The sequence below is a fragment of the Myotis yumanensis genome, unplaced genomic scaffold (assembly GCF_028538775.1).
Source record: "Myotis yumanensis isolate MYYU_CA2020_CCGP unplaced genomic scaffold, mMyoYum1.0.hap1 SCAF_18, whole genome shotgun sequence".
NCBI classification, from domain to species: domain Eukaryota; kingdom Metazoa; phylum Chordata; class Mammalia; order Chiroptera; family Vespertilionidae; genus Myotis; species Myotis yumanensis.
The window spans coordinates 10,833,979-10,854,754 of NW_027223769.1; the positions used below are offsets into that span (position 1 = coordinate 10,833,979).

A 20,776-nucleotide genomic window follows, 5' to 3' on the forward strand; every position below is an offset into this window, starting at 1 on the left:
TCTCTCATCACTGATGTTTGTATCTCTCTCTCCCTTCCTCTCTGAAATCAATGAAAAAATATTAAAAAAATATTTTAAAAAAAGTGGGGCCGGACTCAGTTCCGAACAAGGTACCACTGCACAACCCCATCGACCATTCCGCGCTTTGTGAGGTCACAGGCGTCGGTGAACGATGCACGCTCTGCGGGCCCATGGGGGCACGTCTCTCAGACTAGGGCCGAGGGCCTCATGTCCGCATCGTGTGTGCGCTAAGGCACACAGCCCGTCTGCCAGGTCCTTCAACACCAGGCCCTGGTTCTCTCCAGTTCCCTCAGTCGCTTCCGGCACTTGGAAAGGCCAATTAACAAGCCCGAGAACGAAAAACCTAACCTCCCCTTTGCGATTCAAGCAGCCAATCCAGCTGCTCGATACCCTAACGTCTCGGGAGCCTGGATCCACGACCTTGACCAATCCGTCCTCGGACGTCCGTTTGGTCCCGCCTCAGGCCTGTCACAAGAGTTGTCAATCACTCCGTCGCCCTTTCACCCCGCGCAAAGTTCCTCCCTGGCGTCGTGACGTTTGCAATCCTGTGCTCAGCGCCTCGGGCCAATGGCGGTGGCGGATACGGCGGGCCAATGGGCGGCGTCGTTTCATGAGGCCGGCGCCCGCCGCAGCCACCGCGGGTCCCCGAGCCAGAGGCCGCCCGAGCCGGATCACGATGGAGCGAGGGCCACAGGCGGGGAGGCAACGCCGCGGAGCGCGCGGCCTAACGCCCCCTCAGTGATCGCCCGAGCCGCTGCGGCGCCGCCGAGTCCGGTCGCGCCCGAGGGGCCGCTTCGCCGGCCTCGAAGTCTTCGCAGCCTCCGCCGCCTTCCCGCGCGGGCCGCGGGCCGGGAGCCGGGCCGGGGCTGCATGGCCTCGCCTGCGCGCCGCCGCTGAGCCCGCGTAGCCGCGCCGTCCGGAGCCGGGTAAGAACCGCCACCGGGTCAGGGTTTGGTGGGCACCGAGTCGTAGGACGGTCTCGAAACCTGCAGGCCTTTCCGGCGGGGAGGAGCAGTGCGACGGACTCCGGGCGGGCCTAGGGGCCAGGGCAGCCGTGAGGGGCCGACGGGGGGCTCCTGGTGGGCCTGGGGGCCTGGGGCAGCCGTGAGGGGCTGGTGGGGGAGCTCAACGCGAGCCCGGGGACTTGGGGCACCCCTGAGGAGCCGAGAGTGGGCTCCGAGTGGATTGGGGGGCCCGGAGCAGCCGTAAGGGGCCGACGGAGAGTCCGGGTGGGCCTCTGGGCCTGGGGCAGCGTGAGGGGCTGACGGGGGAGCTCAGGGTGGGTTTGAAGCCTGGGGCAGCCCTGAGGAGCAGGTTCCGGACGGACCTGAGGTGCCTGGAGCAACCGCGAGGAGCCGCCGGGGGCTACGGGCGGACCCGAGGCTGCGGCGAGTGGCCAAGAGGGGGCTCCGGAGGGCTTGGGGCAGCCGTGAGGGGCTGAGGGTGGGTTCCGGACGGACTCGGGCAGCTCGCGGCGTCTGGGCATTAGTGAGTGGTCCAAGGGGACGGCCTCAGGACCCGAGCAACCGCTAGGGGCCTATGGGAGGCTCTGGGTAGGCCTGGGGCAGCCGTGAGGGGCTGAGGGTGGACTCCGGGGCGGGCCTCGGTGGTCCGGAAGCAGCTGTGAGGGGCTGAAGGTGGGCTTGGGGGCCCGCCGTGGCCGTGAGGACTGAGGGTGGGCCTGGGGTTCCCGGGAAGCCATGAGGGACTGGGAGTGGGTCCTGGGGGGGCCTGTGGGGCTCAGGGCAGCCATGAGGGGTCGACGGTGGGCCTGGGGGGCCCAGAGCAGCCTTGAGGAGTTGATGTAAGGCACTGGAGGGGGATGTTGGGCGGTGCTGGGAGGTTGGGGGTCCCGGGCAGCCTTGAGCTCAGGGGTGGGGCTGGGCACCCAGGGCGGCCTTGAGGGGCTGCGGGAGGCGGCTGGGAGGCTTGGGCTGTTGTGAGGGGCTAGGGTGGTCTCCGGGGGCCCAGAGCACCTGGGGAGTGGGGGCACCGACCTCTGACCCGTGGGAGGGGCGCCCTCACGGTAGTGGTGGTAGTTGTTATTCCCAGTCTCTATTATTATCGCTGTTTTGAAATGGGAGCTGGCGGGTTTCGGGCTCCGAGCCGGAGCGGGCGGGCGAGCCGTAGCCCTGGAGGGAAAGCGGGGGCGCCGGGGTTGCAGGAGGAGCGCGTGGGTTCGCAGAGGGGCAGGAATTCGAGGCAGCGGCGCGGGGGGTGTTGTTTGCGGGGGGAAGGGTAGGCGGGACTGGGGGGCGGGTTGGAGGGAAGCTGTGGTGGCTGCTACAGCAGCCCTTGGCCTCAAGGAACAATGTGAGACGTTGCTTGAAATGTTAATTTCCGTTCCTCATTTCATCATTCCCTGGCAGGGCGGTAGGGGTGTGCGTGTGTGCGTGTGTGTGTGTGTGCGCGCTTGCTTGCTTGCTTGCTTGTGTGTGGTTTTTGGCCCTGCCTCATGGATTCAGTCCCCTCTCAAAGAGGGATTGTGCTTTTAAATCCTGTATCCCTGCCATGTTGGGGGTGGGGGGTGGGGGGAGTGAGTCTTAATTTTTTGAGATTTGCTCTGTTTCTGGTACCTCATCCAGGCTTTTTGCTTCTGTTGTGTTTTTGGAAAGCCAGTGTTCTATCTCAGCTTTCAAGGAGTATTGGAAGATTAAGCTGGTCTAAGAGAGCTTAATCTGTGTTTTGAAAACCATCTTTTTTTCTAACATTTAAGATGCAACATACTTAGGTATCATGGTTTCTATAGGTTATGAGACTGTTTCATATCCTTTGCAAGAACAGAGTGGTTTTGCAAATTTCTCTGTAGAGAAATAAAATCTCAGGCTTCCCTATATTGTGAGTTTAGACAATATTCTTAAATTTCTTTTTAACAGGAGTAAACGTGTGCAGTTGTTGAATTACAAAACAGAATATCTTGGTCCTTTTGATAAGATGAATTCAGCAAAATGATGAAAGATGATATTGCTTGTGGAAAAATGCCACTGAAACAGTTACTATTTTTGGTTTGTGCAAACCCAGTCAATGACATTACTTGGATAGTTCTAAATCAGAGACCCTGAGACTGTTTCTTTGGTCTTTGGGACCTTGATCTCTCTTAATAAATGTTGGCTGTCCTGGAAGACCTAGATTTTTGTTTGTCTTTTGAGAATGATTGCACAAATACTCATATTACTTTGAAACTATAGTTAAAGAAAAAAAAAAAAAGGAGGAAAAACATCTTGCTTGACTTTGATTGTGACCCTAGAATTGAATCCCTATTTTGGTGTTTCCTCCCCCACCCTCCATTCAGCTGTTGTTCTCTTTCTGTAGTTTCACGCTTAAGAGCTGGATCTCATTTGAGAGGCTGGGCCTCTTGAATGGAATGAGATGGGAGGAAACAAAGACCAAGTTGCTATGACATTTTTCTGTGTTCTTTGTGCATGACTCTTGAGGTAGTTCAGAGGCTACCCAAAGAGATTGCTCGATTTGATCTAAATTGGAAACTTTCAGAAGTTCTTTTCTTTTGTTTTTTCTTTATTGATTAAGGTATTACATATGTGTTCTTTATCCACCCTTTGCCCCCCCACCCCCCAGAAGTTCTTTTCTTCTGAAAATTTTTATTGTGATAAAACATACATAACACAGTTTACCAGAAAGTTTGTTTTTAAAGGTGTCACATAGTTCTTATTTTCATTTGCAGTTCTAAGTTTGTGTCAGCTTTCTTCCTTGAATTGCCACTGTCAGATGTTTTTCTTTAGACCCTCTGTGGACCAGCCATGTTAATCACACTGCACCAGAAGTGTGCTTTTCATCTCTCTAAACCAGATGGACTGCTTATGACTGGGTGGCTGTCATGTTAGCTATAATTACATTGTTGATACAGTGGACAAGTATAACTTTCTACAGTAGAGTAGAAAGGAATATTGAGAATATTTTTCAAGAAGCCTTGTGTACTTTAGATTTTTAAGTATATTTCACATAGTAAGATTATGTTTCATCACACATAAGGAGAGGTTTTTGCATATGGGCAATGAGCCCACCATCAATTAGATAACATAATTAGAGAGTGTCAGCAAATGATGGTTCAGAGCATAATCTGTGTTTGTTGCTAAAATAAGTGTTTTGATCTGTTCATTACCCTGTATAAGTTCCTTTATCCCGAAAATGGTGAGTGTAATGGATGAGCTTCCTTCAATAGCAAGATGTTTACTAGTTAATAGGTGAAAATGATGATGCTTTGCTTGTCTGACCACATGCTGTCAGTTTATTATTGCTGTTTAGTTAGTGCTCTGTGGGGATTGAATTTGGCTGGTTGGTAAACTTTATATAAAAATTGCATCAACTCAGATAACTAAACGTTGTTGTCTGGAAATGTTTTCAGTGTGTATTCTCTTAATATGCATTTCAAATGGAATTTTTGTGCAATTCACGTTTTTCAGTTTTATCTTAAAGTTATATGAAAGTGAGTGTTAATCCTCAGCTCTTAGAACTCTGGCAATTAGAGATAACCAACATATAATATAAAGCCTTTTTAGGTTTAGGAAATGATCCACGTTGACAATTTCGTTAATTATTTTTTTAAAATATGTTTTTACTTTTACTTTTATTGATTTCAGAGAGAAAGAGAGAGAAACATCAGTGATGAGAGAATCATTGATTGGCTGCCTCCTGCACATCCCCCACTGGGAATCCAGCCTGCAGCCCAGGCATATTACCTGACTGGGAACCAAACTGTGACTTCCTGGTTCATAGTTCCATGTTCAACCACTGAGCCATGCGGGCTGGGTAACAACTTTGTTAATTCTGATAAAGATGTTTCTATTTCTAAGTGGCTCTTCTTTGCTGTTGTTTCATGGATCTTATTCATTATATCTTTTAAACCAGAGCCAGACTCAGCTGTGTTTGGCTTAGTGGATAGAGCGTTGGCCTGCAGACTGAAGGGTCCCAGGTTCAATTCCAGTCAAGGGCATGTACCTTGGTTGCAGGCTCGATCCCCAGTAGGGGGTGTGCAGGAGGCAGCTGATCGATGTTTCTCTGTCATCAATGTTTCTAACTCTCTATCCCTCTCCCTTCCTCTCTGTAAAAAAAATCAGTAAAATATATTAAAGAGAAATATTTGTTGAATTGTTTAAAGCCTATATATATGGAAGTATTTGAGTAATTTTGAAATGCAAAATTTAGGTTTATGAACTTTTATTTATTTGATTGACTAGGAGTTATGCTGTGTGTATATCAGCCATTTTCCCGCTTATTTTCATTATAAGCTTGCCTTTACAGTTTAGATAAAGGTGTGGGGACATGGCTTTTAAAATTGTCACAGACAAGAAATAAAGGAAAATAATAAAGGGAAGGTTGTCTTTGTCACAGAAAAAAATGATTTCTGTGAAAGCAGTTTTAGTAGGACTGCTGCCTTTGGGGACATAGTCTGAGGCTTGCTGAGTGTAGTTTGTTGCTGTTCCTGCTCGTGGCCCTTACATATTTAATTTAGAATTTTGAGCACCTGGCCACATGTAACAGAAACAGTGGTTTAGCACTTTGAAAGTGTTAGCATTTAAAATTTTTTTTTTGTAATTCTTTTTTTTTTTTTAATATATTTTATTGATTTTTTACAGAGAGGAAGGGAGAGAGATAGAGAGTTAGAAACATCGATGAGAGAGAAACATCGATCAGCTGCCTCCTGCACATCTCCTACTGGGGATGTGCCCGCAACCCCAGGTACATGCCCTTGACCGGAATCGAACCTGGGACCTTTCAGTCCGCAGGCCGACGCTCTATCCACTGAGCCAAACCGGTTTTGGCTTTTTTTGTAATTCTTACCTGAGGATATGTTTTTTTTTCTATTTTTATTAATTTTTTAGAGAGAGAGAAAGTGAGAGAGAAACATAGATTGGTTGCCTCCCATACACGCTCTGACTGGTACTCAAACCCACAACCCAGGAATGTGCCATGACCGGGAATTGAACCCGAAACCATTTTTGTGTATGAGATTGCCATCCAATCAACTGAGCCACCTGGCCCGGTATTTTATTATTTGTTTATTGTTTTACGTCCTAACTGACTGTATAAAAAAGTTTCTGGGTGTTGACACCAAAGCCTCAGTTTAAATATAAACCCCCCAGAATGGAGGTGGCCCCTTAACATTTCCCCCTCCACCAGTTTTATCATTTTAATAATAAAAAAAAATCTCTTTGGAGGGGATACACCAAAATGGAATTTTGTGTTATTTTTCCCCATTTATATTTGTTTATAAATTTTAAAAAGAAGGAATTTGTTATATAATTGACAAAATGGCTGCTTTTATAAAGACTAATTATGGATATAACTTAGGTGATAGACACTTGAGTTCTTGTATCTGGTACAGTGAGTTGGATTTGTATGATTTAACTTTTTAGGTAGTAAGGGATGAGAGAGATTGGCTGTAGTTGAAAAAACTAAAAGATATCATTCTAGAACTTGTTGGTTCTGTGAATACAGAGTAAAGTGGGTTTTCACCGTGAAAGGACTGAAAATCCTGTTGCTGGGCCAAACTTTCTTTGATGTCATGTGTCCTGGATTGTCGTCTAGTCCCCTCCATCCCCTTCCCCCAAAGTTGTGGTAGCTGTCATGGGAGCAGTACTATAGTGTCCCTACTGCCTGGCTGAGGGCAAGACCCAAGTTTCCAGTTCTGTCCTTGGCGTCTGTGCGGTGAATTATTTATTATCCTGAAAAATCTGTAGGCACTCTTTTTTCACTTGTAAAGAAACCAGTGTGCATCTGTTCACTGTATAAAAATGTCAGCCTCTTCTCAACATAAAACATTTTTGATCACTTAGATCAAAAATTTTTTTCTTTTTAAAAAAATATATATTTTATTGATTTTTTACAGAGAGGAAGGGAGAGGGATAGAGAGTTAGAAACATCAACGAGAGAAACATTGATCAGCTGCCTCCTGCACACCTCCTACTGGGGATGTGCCCACAATCAAGGTACGTGCCCTTGATTGGAATTGAACCTGGGACCCTTCAATCTGCAGGCTGATGCTGTCTCCACTGAGCCAAACTGGTCAGGGCTAGATCAGAATTTTTTGTAAAGGTTAAATAAGATTCATAAAATCCCCCTCTCCCCTATTGAGTTAATGCTAAATAAAAGTGACCTTTAAGAATGGCTGGAATTGCAATTTAACTTGTAAATGCTTAATAACTTTCAGGTTATCTTTTCATCTAAAATGTAGCAAGTACCCCCAAATCTACCAGTACAATAAAATTCCAATTAAAAATAATATAAAATGTATCAAGTAGACTTCTTTTCTCAGCTCGATACTAATAGGTGTCCCTTCCTCCCAATGCTAGTCTTCAGACCAAGAATGCTAATGTTCTGGAATAATAAATATTTCTAAATAATGAGAAGATTGCATAGGGTGCTTGGTTTATAAGGTTTTGGCTAAAGTTGTGATTAGTTTTTCCCTACTGGGTTCATATACAGCAAAAGAAACAATAAAAAAACACAAACTTTCATTTAATCCTGGGTGACAATGTAAACTTGAGATCATTATGTTATACTGTGTAAACTTATCTAAAATAGAGAGGGTGAGAGAAGCAGTGAGGAACCTTATTACTCTTAAATTAAGCCTTGCTACTGTGTACCGTGTTTCTAAATGCGGTTTTACATCCTGTAAAACAGGAAGTAAGTATTAAAAAAACACACAAAAAACCCCAAAGCAATATTCTTGAAGGAATTAACTTAAAAAAATTTACTAGCCCTGCTCTAGCCGGTTTGGCTCAGTGGATAGAGTGTTGGCCTGTGAACTGAAAGGTCCCAGGTTCGATTCCGGTCAAGGGCAAATGCCCAGGTTGTGGGCTTGATCCCCGGTGGGGGACTTGCAGGAGGCAGCCAATCCATGATTTTCTCTCATCGTGGATGTTTCTATCTCTCTCTCCCTCATCCTTCCTCTCTGAATTCTGTTGCTGGGCCAAGGTTTCTTTAATGTCATGTGTCCTCATCCTATATAATAAAGGGGTAATATGCAAATTAACCATCATGCCCTCACAAGATGGCTGCCTACGACCAGGCCGGCAGGGGGGTTAGTCAGGGACGACCAAATGACTGAACAAGCAGGCTGCATGGGGTGACCAGGCCGGCGGGGGGGCTGTGAGGGGCAGCCAGGCCGGCAGGGAGGGCAGTTGGGGGTGACCAGGCTGGCTGGGGAGGCAGTTGGGGGCGCCCAGGCCGGCGTGGGCGGGGGGTGTTAGGGACGACCAAACAACTGAACAGCAGGCTGCATGGGGCGACCAGACCAGCTGGGGGGTTAGTGAGGGACAACCAGATGACTGAACAGCAGGCTGTGTGGGGTGACCAGGCCGGCGGGGGGGCCGTGAGGGGCGATCAGGCCGGCGGGGGGGGGGGTGCAGTTGGGGGAGACCAGGCTGGCAGGGGGGCAGTTGGGGGCGATTAGGCTGGTAGGGGTGGCAACTAGGCCAGCGGGGGGGGGGGGGGCTGTTGGGGGCGACCAGGCCGATATGGGGGCAGTTAGGGGCGACCAGGCTGGCAGGGGGAACAGTAAGGGGTGTCCAGGCTGGCGGGGGGGCAGTTAGAAGTGACCAGGCCGGCATGGGGAGGAGTTAAGGGGCCATCAGGCCGGCACGCAGAGGCAGTGAGGGGCGATCAGGCCAGCAGGGCGGGCAGTTAGGGGGGACCAGGCAGGCAGGCAGGTGAGCGATTAGGAGCCAGCAGTCTAGGATTGTGAGAGAGCCCTGTGGGATCGGGCCTAAACCAGCAGTCGGACATCCACCAAGGGGTCCCGGATTGGAGAGGGTGCAGGCTGGGCTGAGACTCTCCCCCCCCCCCCCCCCGCATGAATTTCATGCACTGGGCCTCTAGTATATAAATAAAAAAATATTTTAAAAAAACTTACTGCCCTAGCTGCTTTGGTTCAGTGGATAGAGCATCAGCCTGCGGACTGAAGGATCCCGGGTTCAATTCCAGTCAAGGGCACATGCCTGGGTTGTGGGCTCCATCCCCAACAGGGGGTGTGCAGGAGGCAGCCGATCAATGATTCTTTCTCATCATTGATGTTTCTATCTCTCTTTCCCTCTCCCTTCCTCTCTGAAATTAATAAAGATATATTTAAAAATTTACTAGCCCTGGCCGGTTTGACTCAGTGGGTAGAGCTGCTGGAGAACTGAAGGGTCCCGGTTTGATTCCAGTCAAGGGCACATAGCTCAGTTGCAGGCTATCAGCCTTGGTCAGGGGCATGTGGGAGGCAACCAATCGATGTGTCTCTCTCACATTTGTGTTTATCTCTGTCTCTTTCTCTCCCTTCTACTCTCTAAAAATCAATGGAAAAAAATATCCTCGTGTCAGGATGAAAAAAAAATTACTAAAATGCCTGTCTAATTATAGAATGCACAGAACACTTTTAAAAAAAATCTTGTCTTTTTGGATTATTACAAAGAATAAAACCTGGCCTTTAGGGGTCTGAAACTTTGAAGAACTTGCAGTGTTTGGTTAGTAGTCCATAACTCCTTGGGTGATTCTGATTTGAAGGAATTTTTAGACTGTGAATTTTTTCTTTGCTAGAGGTGTATGATTTGCTCCAAATGTATTTAGATTACCCACACAATATTTTCAATACTTTGAGACTAGTCTATCTGAAATTTGAAGTTTAGTTTAGTGCTTAACTACTGGCCCGGTGCACAAATTTGTGCACATTGAAAGGAAATTAATTAGAAGAAATATTTTATTTTATTTATTTTTTAAAATATATTGTATTGATTTTTCACAGAGAGGAAGGGAGAGGGATAGAGAGTTAGAAACATCGATGAGAGAGAAACATTGATCAGCTGCCTCCTGCACACCCCCACTGGGGATGAGCCCACAGCCAAGATACATGCCCTTGACCATAATTGAACCTGGGACCCTTCAGTCTGCAGGCCGACGCTCTATCCACTGAGCCAAACCAGCTAGGGCGAAGAAATAGTTTAATATCACTGTTCTCCCTTTCTGTATAATAGAAGTGACAACCAGATTCACAATCAACGATGACAGATTGAAACACACATGTGTGATTGGCACCAGCAAGAGCTTTATGTGCATGCATGAGTCAACTTACCCATTTATAGATACAGTGGGGCCTTGACTTACGAGTTTAATTCGTTCTGTGACGGAGCTTGTAACTCAAATTACACGTATGTCAAATCTTAAAGTGAACGAGTGAGACACATGATACTGGGCTGATGTTGTGGCGTTCACTGTGACGTTCGCTGCACCAACTAGTGGTGGGGTATCTGAAGCTGGCTCATAACCTGAATTTTAGCTCGCAACTCAAAGCAAAAAATCGGCCGAGAGACGGCTCGGATCTCGAAAAACTCGTTAGTTGGGACACTCGTAAGTCAAGGCCCCACTGTACAGAATAAACTTGCTTAATTAGGCCTGCTTTCTGTTGTAGCTAAACTTTTCCCAGCCCAGTGAAGCAACTTTTCTTTCAGGTAATTGTCAGCAACACAGCAGTAAATACCAACATGAAGCAGATTATTATTGTAGATCACACAGGGAGAATGAAGGGTAAAATACAGTGGGGCCTTGACTTACGAGTGTCCCGACTAACGAGTTTTTTGAGATACCAGCTGTCTCTCCACCGATTTTTTGCATTGAGTTGACAGTAATTTGAGTTAACGAGCTCCTTAACAAGCTCGGTCTTGGAACGAATTAAACTCGTAAGTCAAGGCCTCACTGTATTTAACTGTAATAGTGTTTGACTATATTCTGCTTAGTGAGAAAACCTGAAGTCATTTTCTTTTTCTTTTTTTTTTAGAAACCCTGAAGTCATTTTCAAGGTCCACCATTTCTTCTTTTTAGTTGGGTCAAGTTTCTAAGCTTTCTAAATCTCCGTTTTCTGGCTAATGAAAAGAAAATAGGATTCCACCAAGTCTCCTATTTATCTACTCCAGAACTTCTGTGAGGATCAAAGGAGATGAGGCACGGGAAAACGCTTTACAGACATTTGGTTACAGTGTGAAAAGCTTTGTTTCCACCTGGCTATAAAGCAAGTCGTGTTCCTGGGCTGAAGAAACTGCAAGGAGGCTAGTCTCTAGGGAGAGGAAGCTGGGTGTTGCTGCATGACATTACCTGGATGGTCCGACACTTAGCATATTAGCCTTTATATATATAGATATGCTAAAACTCAATATATTTTCCTATAGGAATCCCCCCCCCCCAACACATGAGAAGGGTAATCTTTGAATTGTGTACTTTATCTTTTTTTAAACTATATTTTTATTCATTTCAGAAAGGAAGGGAGAGGGAGAGAGAAATATCAGTGATGAGAGAGAATCATTGATCAGTCACCTACTGCACGCCCCCAACTGTGAATTGAGCCTGCAACCCTGGCCCTTGACCAGAATCAAACCCGGGACCCTTCAAGTCAAAGGCCGATGTTCTATCCACTGAGCCAAAGTTTATCTTTTAATATGAAACTTAGGAAAGTGATATGTCCTTTCACTCATAGCTTAAGTAATTTTCAGCAGATGTAACCTTAAAGAGATTTACATGCAAGCTTGTCTTTGGTGAAGAGATTAGATCTGATTCTGCTAAATTTGGCTTCTTATCAGATGACTGAGTAAGGAAGACCATGTTGAAGCAATAACTTTAATTTTTAAAGAAGGATATTTAAGTAAAGATCAATGGCACAATGAAGTTTTAGAAAGTTGGGAAGAAAAATCTGTCCTAGAATTTTAACTATAGCCTCTCCTTTTCCTTGATAGTTTTCTTCTAAGCCCCCAAATATATTCTCTCAAGAGGATGAGGGACACATGTAGATGGAGGGTGTGTTAGAGGAGGTGACAGGAGGTTGTGAGGGCAGAAGGAAAACACATGCTCTCAGAATTTGGAGAAACTGATTTAAAAAAATATTTTAGTGTTTTCTGTTGCTGCTGTAACAAATTGTCACCAATCAGTGCCTTAAAACAAGACAAATGTATTATTTTACAGCTCTGAAGATAAGCCTGACATGGATTTCACAGGGTTAAAATGAAGGTGTCAGCACCTTGGTTCCTTTTGAAGGTTCTGTGGGAGACTCCATTTCCAGTGTCTTCCATTTTTTAAAAATCTTTTTAAAAAAAATATTTTATTGATTTTTTTACAGAGAGGAAGGGAGCGGGATAGAGAGTTAGAAACATCGATGAGAGAGAAACATCGATCAGCTGCCTCCTGCACACCTCCCACTGGGGATGTGCCCGCAAACCAAGGTACATGTCCTTGACTGGAATTGAACCTGGGACCTTTCAGTCCACTGAGCCAAACAGATTAGGGCTGTCTTCCATTTTTTAAGAGGCTGTTTACATTCCTTGTCCCTTTCCTCCATTTTTATTATTTGTTTATTTTTTAAAACCTATTTTTATTGATTCCAGAGAGGAAAGGAGAGATAGAAACATCAATGATGAAAGAGAATGATTGATTGGTTGCCTCCTGAATGCCCCTCTGGGAATTGAGCCTGCAACCTGGGCATGTGCCTTGACCAGAAATTGAACCATGACCTCCTGGTTCATAGGTCGATGCTCAACCACGGAGCTACACCGGCTGGGCTTTTCCTCCATTTTTAAATCGAGCAGTGTTGCATCTCTCTGACCTTCCAAAGTCACATGTTCTCCCCCACTCTCTCTTTTGCCTCCCTCTTCCCCTTTTAAGGACACTTGTGATTAGATAGGCCTCATCTATATAATCCAGAATACTCTTCCTATCTTCTGATTAGTAACCTTAATTTCACCTGCAACCTTGATTCTCCTTTGCTGTGTAATCTAAAATATGCACAGGTTCCAGGGATTAGAATAATGCTGGGAGTTTTATTCTGCTGACCACACTAGGATTCCATGGATGCTGTCATAGCAGATGAAGTTGGATCTGATCTTTGTGCAGCTGGCTCTGGTGCTTTGCTTTGGTTCACCAGAATGGTCTTGATTCTTGGAAAGCCTCAGTGCCATTGTCAGCCAATGTTGTCTGGCATTGATGGGGGATCAGTGAGTGTGGTGGAAAATACATGTCCTGGACAGTTATGTTTAAATAAACTTTTATTCTGGAATAATTTTAGATTCACAGAAAAGTTGCAAAAATAGTACAGAGAGTTCCATGATATTATTTTTTAAGCCAGGCTATTTTATTTTATTATTATTTTTTAATGCTTTTTATTGATTTCAGAGAGAAGAAGGGAGAGGGAAAGAGAGAGAGAAACATCAATGAGGAGAGAGAATCATTGATTGGCTACCTCCTGCATGTCCCCTTACTGGGGATCAAGCCCACAACCTGGGCATGTGTCCTGACCAGGAATCGAACAGACCTCCTGATTCAGAGGTCGATGCTCAACCACTGAGTCACACCGGGTGGGCCCAGTATATTCTTTATCCAGGTCTCTAATGTTAACCTCTTACCTAATAATAGTAAGGTTGTCCACACTAAGAAATTAACATTGGTATGTTACTTAAAAAAATTCTCACCCTGAGAATGTTTTTATTGATTTGACAGAGAGAGAGAGAGAGAGAGAGAGAGAAATATCAATGTGAGAGAGAAACTTAGATCAGTTGCCTCCCGAACTGAACTGAAACCTAGGTGTGTGCCCGGACCAGGAATTGAACCTGAAACCTTTTGGTGTACAGGACAGTGCTCCAACTAACTGAACCACCCTGGCAGGGCTGGTATGTTATTTTTTTATATTTTATTGATTTTTTTACAGAGAGGAAGGGAGAGGGATAGAGAGTTAGAAACATCGATGAGAGAGAAACATTGATCAGCTGCCTCCTGCACGCCCCCCACTGGGGATGTGCCCGCAACCAAGGTACATGCCCTTGACGAGAATCGAACCTGGGACCCTTCAGTCCGCAGGCTGACGCTCTATCCACTGAGCCAAACCGGTTAGGACTGGTATGTTAATATTAATTAAACCTCAGACTTGATTGGGACTTAACCTGTTTTCCCTCTCATGTTCTTTTATTGTTCCAAGATCTCACATTGCATTTAGTTGTCATGTCTCCTTACTGATCTTCTGTCTTAACAGTTTCTCAGTCTTTTCTTATTTTTTATGACCTTGGCAGTTTTGAAGAGTATGGTCTTTTTTTTTTTTAATGTCTTTGTAATTATTCATCCATTTAGTACAGTTGTAAAGCACTATATTATATAGCTGATGTCTGGTTTATCTGACTGCTTTTCCAAATATGGACTGTTGTATAATGAAAGAAAGTTTTGTGTCTTTTTTGCAACTAGAATGAGTTACATGTTTTATGAGGGAACTTCTAAGACTTAGGAAAAAACTTACACCTTTCCCTACTTACACAGACGTAGTCATGTGTATTGGTTGCTCACTGTGTGCAAGGCTGTGTTGTAGAAACAAAGATGACTGTGAACATAACCCTACCTCACTGAGAGTGGGGAGAAACAGGTGCACTTAGGGGTACTATGAAAAGAAGCAAGAGTTCAGGGGAGAGAAAATCTTTTTGACTCTGTTATCTGGGAGATGTAATGGAGGATGTGCTATTTAAGAATCAGTGCTATTTGAGAATTGGTGCAATGTCAATGTGCAGAGAGCAGGGTGAGGCCATTGTAGACTGTGGGAAGGCTCTGAACAAAGTCTGGGAGATGGGATGTAACATGAGAATGTCAGCTAGACCTGTTTGAACATGGAGCCCATGAAAGAAAATGGTAGCAGATAAAGTTAGGAGAATGGACTGGAGTCAAATTGTATGGGATTTGGAATGATGCCTGTATTTGGCCTCCTGAGGAGGAAGCCTGAAGCAGGACATGATGTGTCAGAGTCTGACAGTGTGGACAGACCAGATGAAAGTAGAGTGATTGGTGAGTGGTACACTTTGCAGTATTCCTGTGCCTAAACTTGGAATATCAAGAAAAAGGATTCTAGGAATTTGGCAGAGAGAGAATCATCTCAGGTTGGCTACTGCTTATGAAAGGAGGTGAATATAAGGCCACTGTTTTGTCTTCTAGTTTGTACTTTTACCCCCACCATTCTCTGCTTTGGATGAATACTGGGTTTAAAATGTGTCTCACTAGAAACACTATTATAGAAGGTAGGAAGACCATTTTCTAGGGAAAAATGTAAAAACAATCAGTTATAAATGGATGAAGGGCTTTAAAATTTGTTGTAGGAATAATACTTGAATTCAGATGAATGGTAAAAATGCCCATACCAGAAAAGTGACAGGAGTGAAGTGCATATAGTAGAACCTGAATTGGGGCCTGTCAGTGAGGAAGGGATCCCTCAGGCAGGAGGAGGAGGAGCTCTCCAGTAGAGCAGTGTGGGCTAACAGGTTCCTGAGAGAATCTAGACTAGAGAATCTTAAAACAGGGAGGGGACTCTTAAAGTGGCCTGCATAGGCAAGTTGTAAAGACCTAATGGTGTTTGCTAGCTAAAAAGTATTTAGATATTTAAAAAATACTTGGAAATGAGAGGGTAGGTTGGTTCAGAGTGGATGCAATGGTGCAAACAAGTGATGAGTAGTTTTATAAAAGGACAGGGCAAAGGAGATGGGGAATAGAGGCCTGGAAGGGGAGACTAGGGTTCAGTGCTGACTGTCTGTCTTGTGCCTGCTGCATGCCATACGCCATCTCTATGCTGTGACAAGCCTGAATGCCCCTGGCCTTATGATGCTTGCATTCTGGAGGGAGAAATGGGCAGTTTGGTCAGGAGAGGAAATGCTCTCTAGAGAAGTCTGACAGGTAGAGGCCAAGAACCTGGGAATGGTAACATTTTTCAGCTCAGCCTTTAGTGTGAACACCTCTTATGTCCAAGACAGAGTCTGGTCCTTGCCCTTAAGCAGTTGATTTTATTAGACAGTATAAACTGCAGGCCAAGGATAGCAGTTTTGGGTTCATATAGAAGGGCCTAGGGCAGTGATGGTGAACCTATGACACGTGTGTCAGAGGTGACACGCGAACTCATTTTTTTGGTTGATTTTTCTTAGTTAAATGGCATTTAAATATATAAAATAAATATCAAAAATATAAATCTTTGTTTTACTATGGTTGCAAATATCAAAAAATTTCTATATGTGACACGGCACTAGAGTTAAGTTAGGGTTTTTCAAAATGCTGACACGCCGAGCTCAAAAGGTTCGCCATCACTGGCCTAGGGATTTTGGAATCTGGATAAGTCGTCGCCTGCTGGTGGAGGTTATGTAGAAGGAAGAACAGGGATCCTGCTGTTTGCCCAAATTCATTGTTAGGCTTAATCTTGGACTTGTGTTTGTTTTGTATCTCCCATAGTTCTATGTACATATCAATAGATCTCTAATCAACGTTTGCTTGAAAGATCAATCTTAAAAGTTAAAAAATGGGCTTATGGCCTGAGAAAGGAGTAATACTGGCAAGAAATACATAATACTCTATGAAAGAAACATTAATATTTTAAGTCTGTGCCAAACACATTAACTAGTATGATTTGCCTCTAGTCAATAGAATGTAGCCTTTATCCTGCTCTATCATAGCACTATTTATCATGTGCTGTGATCCAGAGAACTTTGTCCTTTGGTCTGTCTGTGAGCGGGCAGTGGTAAAACTCAGGCATCTGGCTGAGAGAACCTTGGATTGGTGGCTTTCTTTTTTTTTTTTTTTATTGATTTTTTACAGAGAGGAAGGGAGAGAGATAGAGAGTTAGAAACATCGATGAGAGAGAAACATCGATCAGCTGCCTCCTGCACATCTCCTACTGGGGATGTGCCCGCAACCCAGATACATGCCCTTGACCGGAATTGAACCTGGGACCTTTCAGTCCGCAGGCCGATGCTCTATCCACTGAGCCAAACCGGTTTCGGCAATTGGTGGCTTTCTTTATAAGCTCTACTGTTTCTATTGGGGCCCTGAATTGCTTATAGTTTAATCGCAGATGCAGAAATAAGTAGAGAGCAAAAGTAAATGTTTTGGTCAGCCTGACCTTTGCAAGTGCCCAGGGCAAGGTGTAGGGAGGGAGTTGCCTAAGGGCCAGGCCTGTGTGTAGTGCACTAACTTCCATATATTTATTTTTACTTAAAATCTCCACAGTTCTGCCAAATCCCTTTGTTACCAACCCCTCCATAACATTAGAGCATTTTACCTTTCATTGGTTGAAAACGGTTATTTATCTGGAGGCAGGACTAGTTTTTACAGTTGTTACACTGTCACAGGGCTAATCCAACCACTGTCCTTTCTTGATTTAGGAGATCATGTTTAGAAGATACAGAACAATTCAGTGTAGGTCTGTAAATTACCCATGACTTAACTGATCACACTTCGGATGGGGCAAAGGACTCAGGGAAAATCTCAGGCAGGGATCATAGCAGCCACTGCATTTCTGTTTGAATTTTATAAAAATTTATTTGAGCCAAACTGAGGACCTGTGGTTGGCTTGTTATTGTTGTTTCTTTGTTTGTCCAGTATACTTTTGAGGGCTATGCTTTTAGTGAATTAGGTTACATAAAAATAATTTAAGATCAATGGGCTAATCAAGGCTATTTGGTTTCCAAGTGTTTGCAGCTGGGGGTGAAGTCAGTCTGTCCTGGGCTGTTGAGTTTAAGGTGAAGGAAAACACTTTGTGCCCACTTTTATTCCCAGACTGTGCTCTTTTTAATGGAGTTGTTTGCAGACTAAAGTCCTGAGATTTTAAACCATGGCATTTTTTTAAAGTGTTTTTTTTTTTTTTAACATTAAAAAAATATTTTTACTGAGAGAGGAAGGGAGAAGGAGATATATATATATCCCCGACTAGGGATCCAGCCCACAATGTGGGCATGTACTCTGACCAGGAATCAAACCGGTGACCTTTCAGTGCACAGGACAACACTAAGCCAACTGAGCCACACTGGCCAAGGACGTTAAACCATGGCATTTTATTTAATTAATTAATTAATTAATTATTTATTTATTTATTAATATGCTGTCAGTTGGTCGTTCAACCAATCAAAGCATAATATGCTAATGGTATGCTAAGGCTGCTCAGTCTCTCGCTATGACATGCACTGACCACCAGGGGGCAGACAGGCAACCGGTCGACCAGTTGCTATGACGTGCACTGACCACCAGGGGGCAGATGCTCAATGTAGGAGCTGCCCCCTGGTGATCAGTGCGCTCCCACAGTGGGAGCGCCATTCAGCCAGAAGCTGGGCTCACGGCTGGCATCCCTCGAGGGCTCCTGGACTGCGAGAGGGTGCAGGCTGAGCTGAGGGAACCCCCCCCCCCCCCCCCCAGTGCATGAATTTTGTGCACTGGGCCTCTAGTTTTTTTTTTTTTTTTTTTTTTTATATTTTATTGATTTTTTTACAGAGAGGAAGGGAGAGAGAGATAGAGAGTTAGAAACATCGATGAGAGAGAAACATCGACCAGCTGCCTCCTGCACATCCCCCACTGGGGATGTGCCCGCAACCCAGGTACATGCCCTTGACCGGAATCGAACCTGGGACCCTTCAGTCCACAGGCCGACGCTCTATCCACTGAGCCAAACCGGTTTCGGCGGCCTCTAGTTTTTAATATATTTTTATTGACTTCAGGGAGGAAGGGAGAGGAAGAGAGAGAAAAACACCAGTGATGAGAGAGAATCATTGATCATCTGCCTCCTGCACGCCCCACACTGGGTATCAAGCCCGCAACCTGGGCATATGCCCTGACTGATAATTGAACTGTGACCTCCTGGTTCATAGGTCGATGCTCAACCACTGAGCCATGCTAGCTGGGCTAAACCATGGAATTTTAAATAATAGATATAAGGGTACCAGATATATACACTAACTGTGGTTCCAAGCTTTACCTGATTTTAAAAATGACAGCTTTAGACCTCTTGGGGAGTCTGTAAGTTGGTTTCTGGCATGTAAAGGAAGGAGGAGAGATTTCTGGCAAACAGAATAATGTTAACGTGTTCATTCTGTGCATAGTCTGGCATGCGGGTTTTAATTCCAGCCCACACTTCCATTTATAAGGTCTGAGAGTTGGAATAGAATCTGTGTTTTTATCAACAGCATAGGGTACTTTTAAACATTCCCATGTAAATATTTGTTATTAGTGGCTAAATTTCCTAAATTGTAGCTTTTACTGCTGAAATTGTAATTACTTTTGTCATCTAATAAGATTTAGAGCTGATAGTTCACAATTTTTTTAAATATATTTTATTGATTTTTTACAGAAAGGAAGGGAGAGAGATAGAGAGTTAGAAACATCGATGAGAGAGAAACATCGATCAGCTGCCTCCTGCACACCTCCTACTGGGGATGTGCCCACAACCCAGGCACATGCCCTTGACCGGAATCGAACCTGGGACCCTTCAGTCCACAGGCCGACGCTCCATCCACTGAGCCAAACCGGCTCCGGCCACAATTTTTTTTACTGAAGTATATAATATAATTCAGAGAAGTAGACACTCATTTTTAAAACATATATATTTTATTGATTTTTTACAGAGAGGAAGGGAGAGGGATAGAAAGTTAGAAACATCGATGAGAGAGAAGCATCAATCAGCTGCCAAGGTACATGCCCTTGATCGGAATCGAACCTGGGACCCTTCAGTCCCCAGGCTGACACTCTATCCAGTGAGCCAAACCAGCCAGGCAGACACTCATTATTAATAGTTGATACTGTTTGATGATGTTGATTTTCATGAATAGATTCTTCTGGTATTGCTCACTGCATCCCAGGAGAAAAGGTTCTCCCTCAGCCAATGGTTCTCCCTGGCTTCTGTCATAGGGGAGAGCATTCAGGCTCCCTTGCCTGAAGGCCCCACCATATGGCTGATATGTTCTGGCAGGTAGAGCATGGTGTGGGTGAAGCAGTGGTTTTAGGTTTTGTCCCCATATGGGCCTATTTCTCAAATGTTCCTATTTGGTTAAGTAATAAAAATTATTTGGAATGTAAAATCTAAAAGTCAAGTCCATTCCAGATGTTGGTGAGTTTATATTAATGTTTTATTGTTATCATTTGTGTTTTTTCTTGTTTCATGCACCTTTAATAAGTTCATGCACAGCAAAACAAACCATCAACAAAGTGAAAAGGCAGCTGCAGATTTGCAAACCAGCCCCAGCCGGTGGACTCAGTGGTTAGCGTGTCAGCCCTAGCACCGAAGGGTTGTGGGGGTTTGATTCCTTGTTAAGGGCATGTTACCTGGGTTGCAGGGTCGATCCCTGGCCCCTGTCAGGATGTGTGCAGGAGGCAACCAATCGATGTGTCTCTTTCACATCGATGTTTCTCTCTTTTTCTTGTCTCCTCCCTTCCTCTCTCCCTCCCACTCTCCCTCCCTTCCATTCTCTAAAAAAATCAGTGGAAAAAAAATATCCTTACGGCTGGTTCAGTGGTTGAGCATCGTCCTGTGAACCGGGAGGTCACGGTTTGATTCTGGATCAGGGCATATGTCCAGGTTGCGGGCTTGATTCCCCAGTGGGGGTATGCAGGAGACAGCTATCAATGCTTGTCATCATTGATGTTTTCCTCTCCCCCTCTACCTTCCTCTCTCTGAAATCAATAAAATATATTTTTAAAAAAATCCTTGGGTGAGGATTAACCAAAAAAAAAAAAAAAAAAATGGTAAGCTGTATATCTGATAAGGGTCAAAATATCCAAAATATATAAAGAAGTCATACAACTCAATAGCAAAAAACCAAGATAACCCAATTAAAAAATGGGCAAAGGGCCCGGGCACCATGACTCAGTGGTTGTGTCGACCTATGAACCAGGAAGTCACAGTTCGATTCTTGGTCAGGGCACATGCCCTGGTTGCAGGCTCTATCCCCAGTAGGGAGTGTGAAAGAGGCAGCTGATCAATGATTCTCATCATTGATGTTTC

General features: G+C 44.7%; 1 protein-coding gene across 3 annotated transcripts in view; it reads left to right on the plus strand.

The window, feature by feature from the left end:
* Nucleotides 1–662: 662 nt before the first annotated feature.
* ANKRD11 (ankyrin repeat domain containing 11) overlaps nt 663–20,776 on the plus strand; it is a 243,488-nt gene continuing 223,374 nt past the window's right edge. For all 3 annotated transcript variants that reach the window (XM_070398880.1, XM_070398881.1, XM_070398883.1), the window contains exon 1: nt 663–947. The gene's annotated coding sequence lies outside the window, so the exon portion shown is untranslated. The remainder of the gene's footprint in view (nt 948–20,776) is intronic.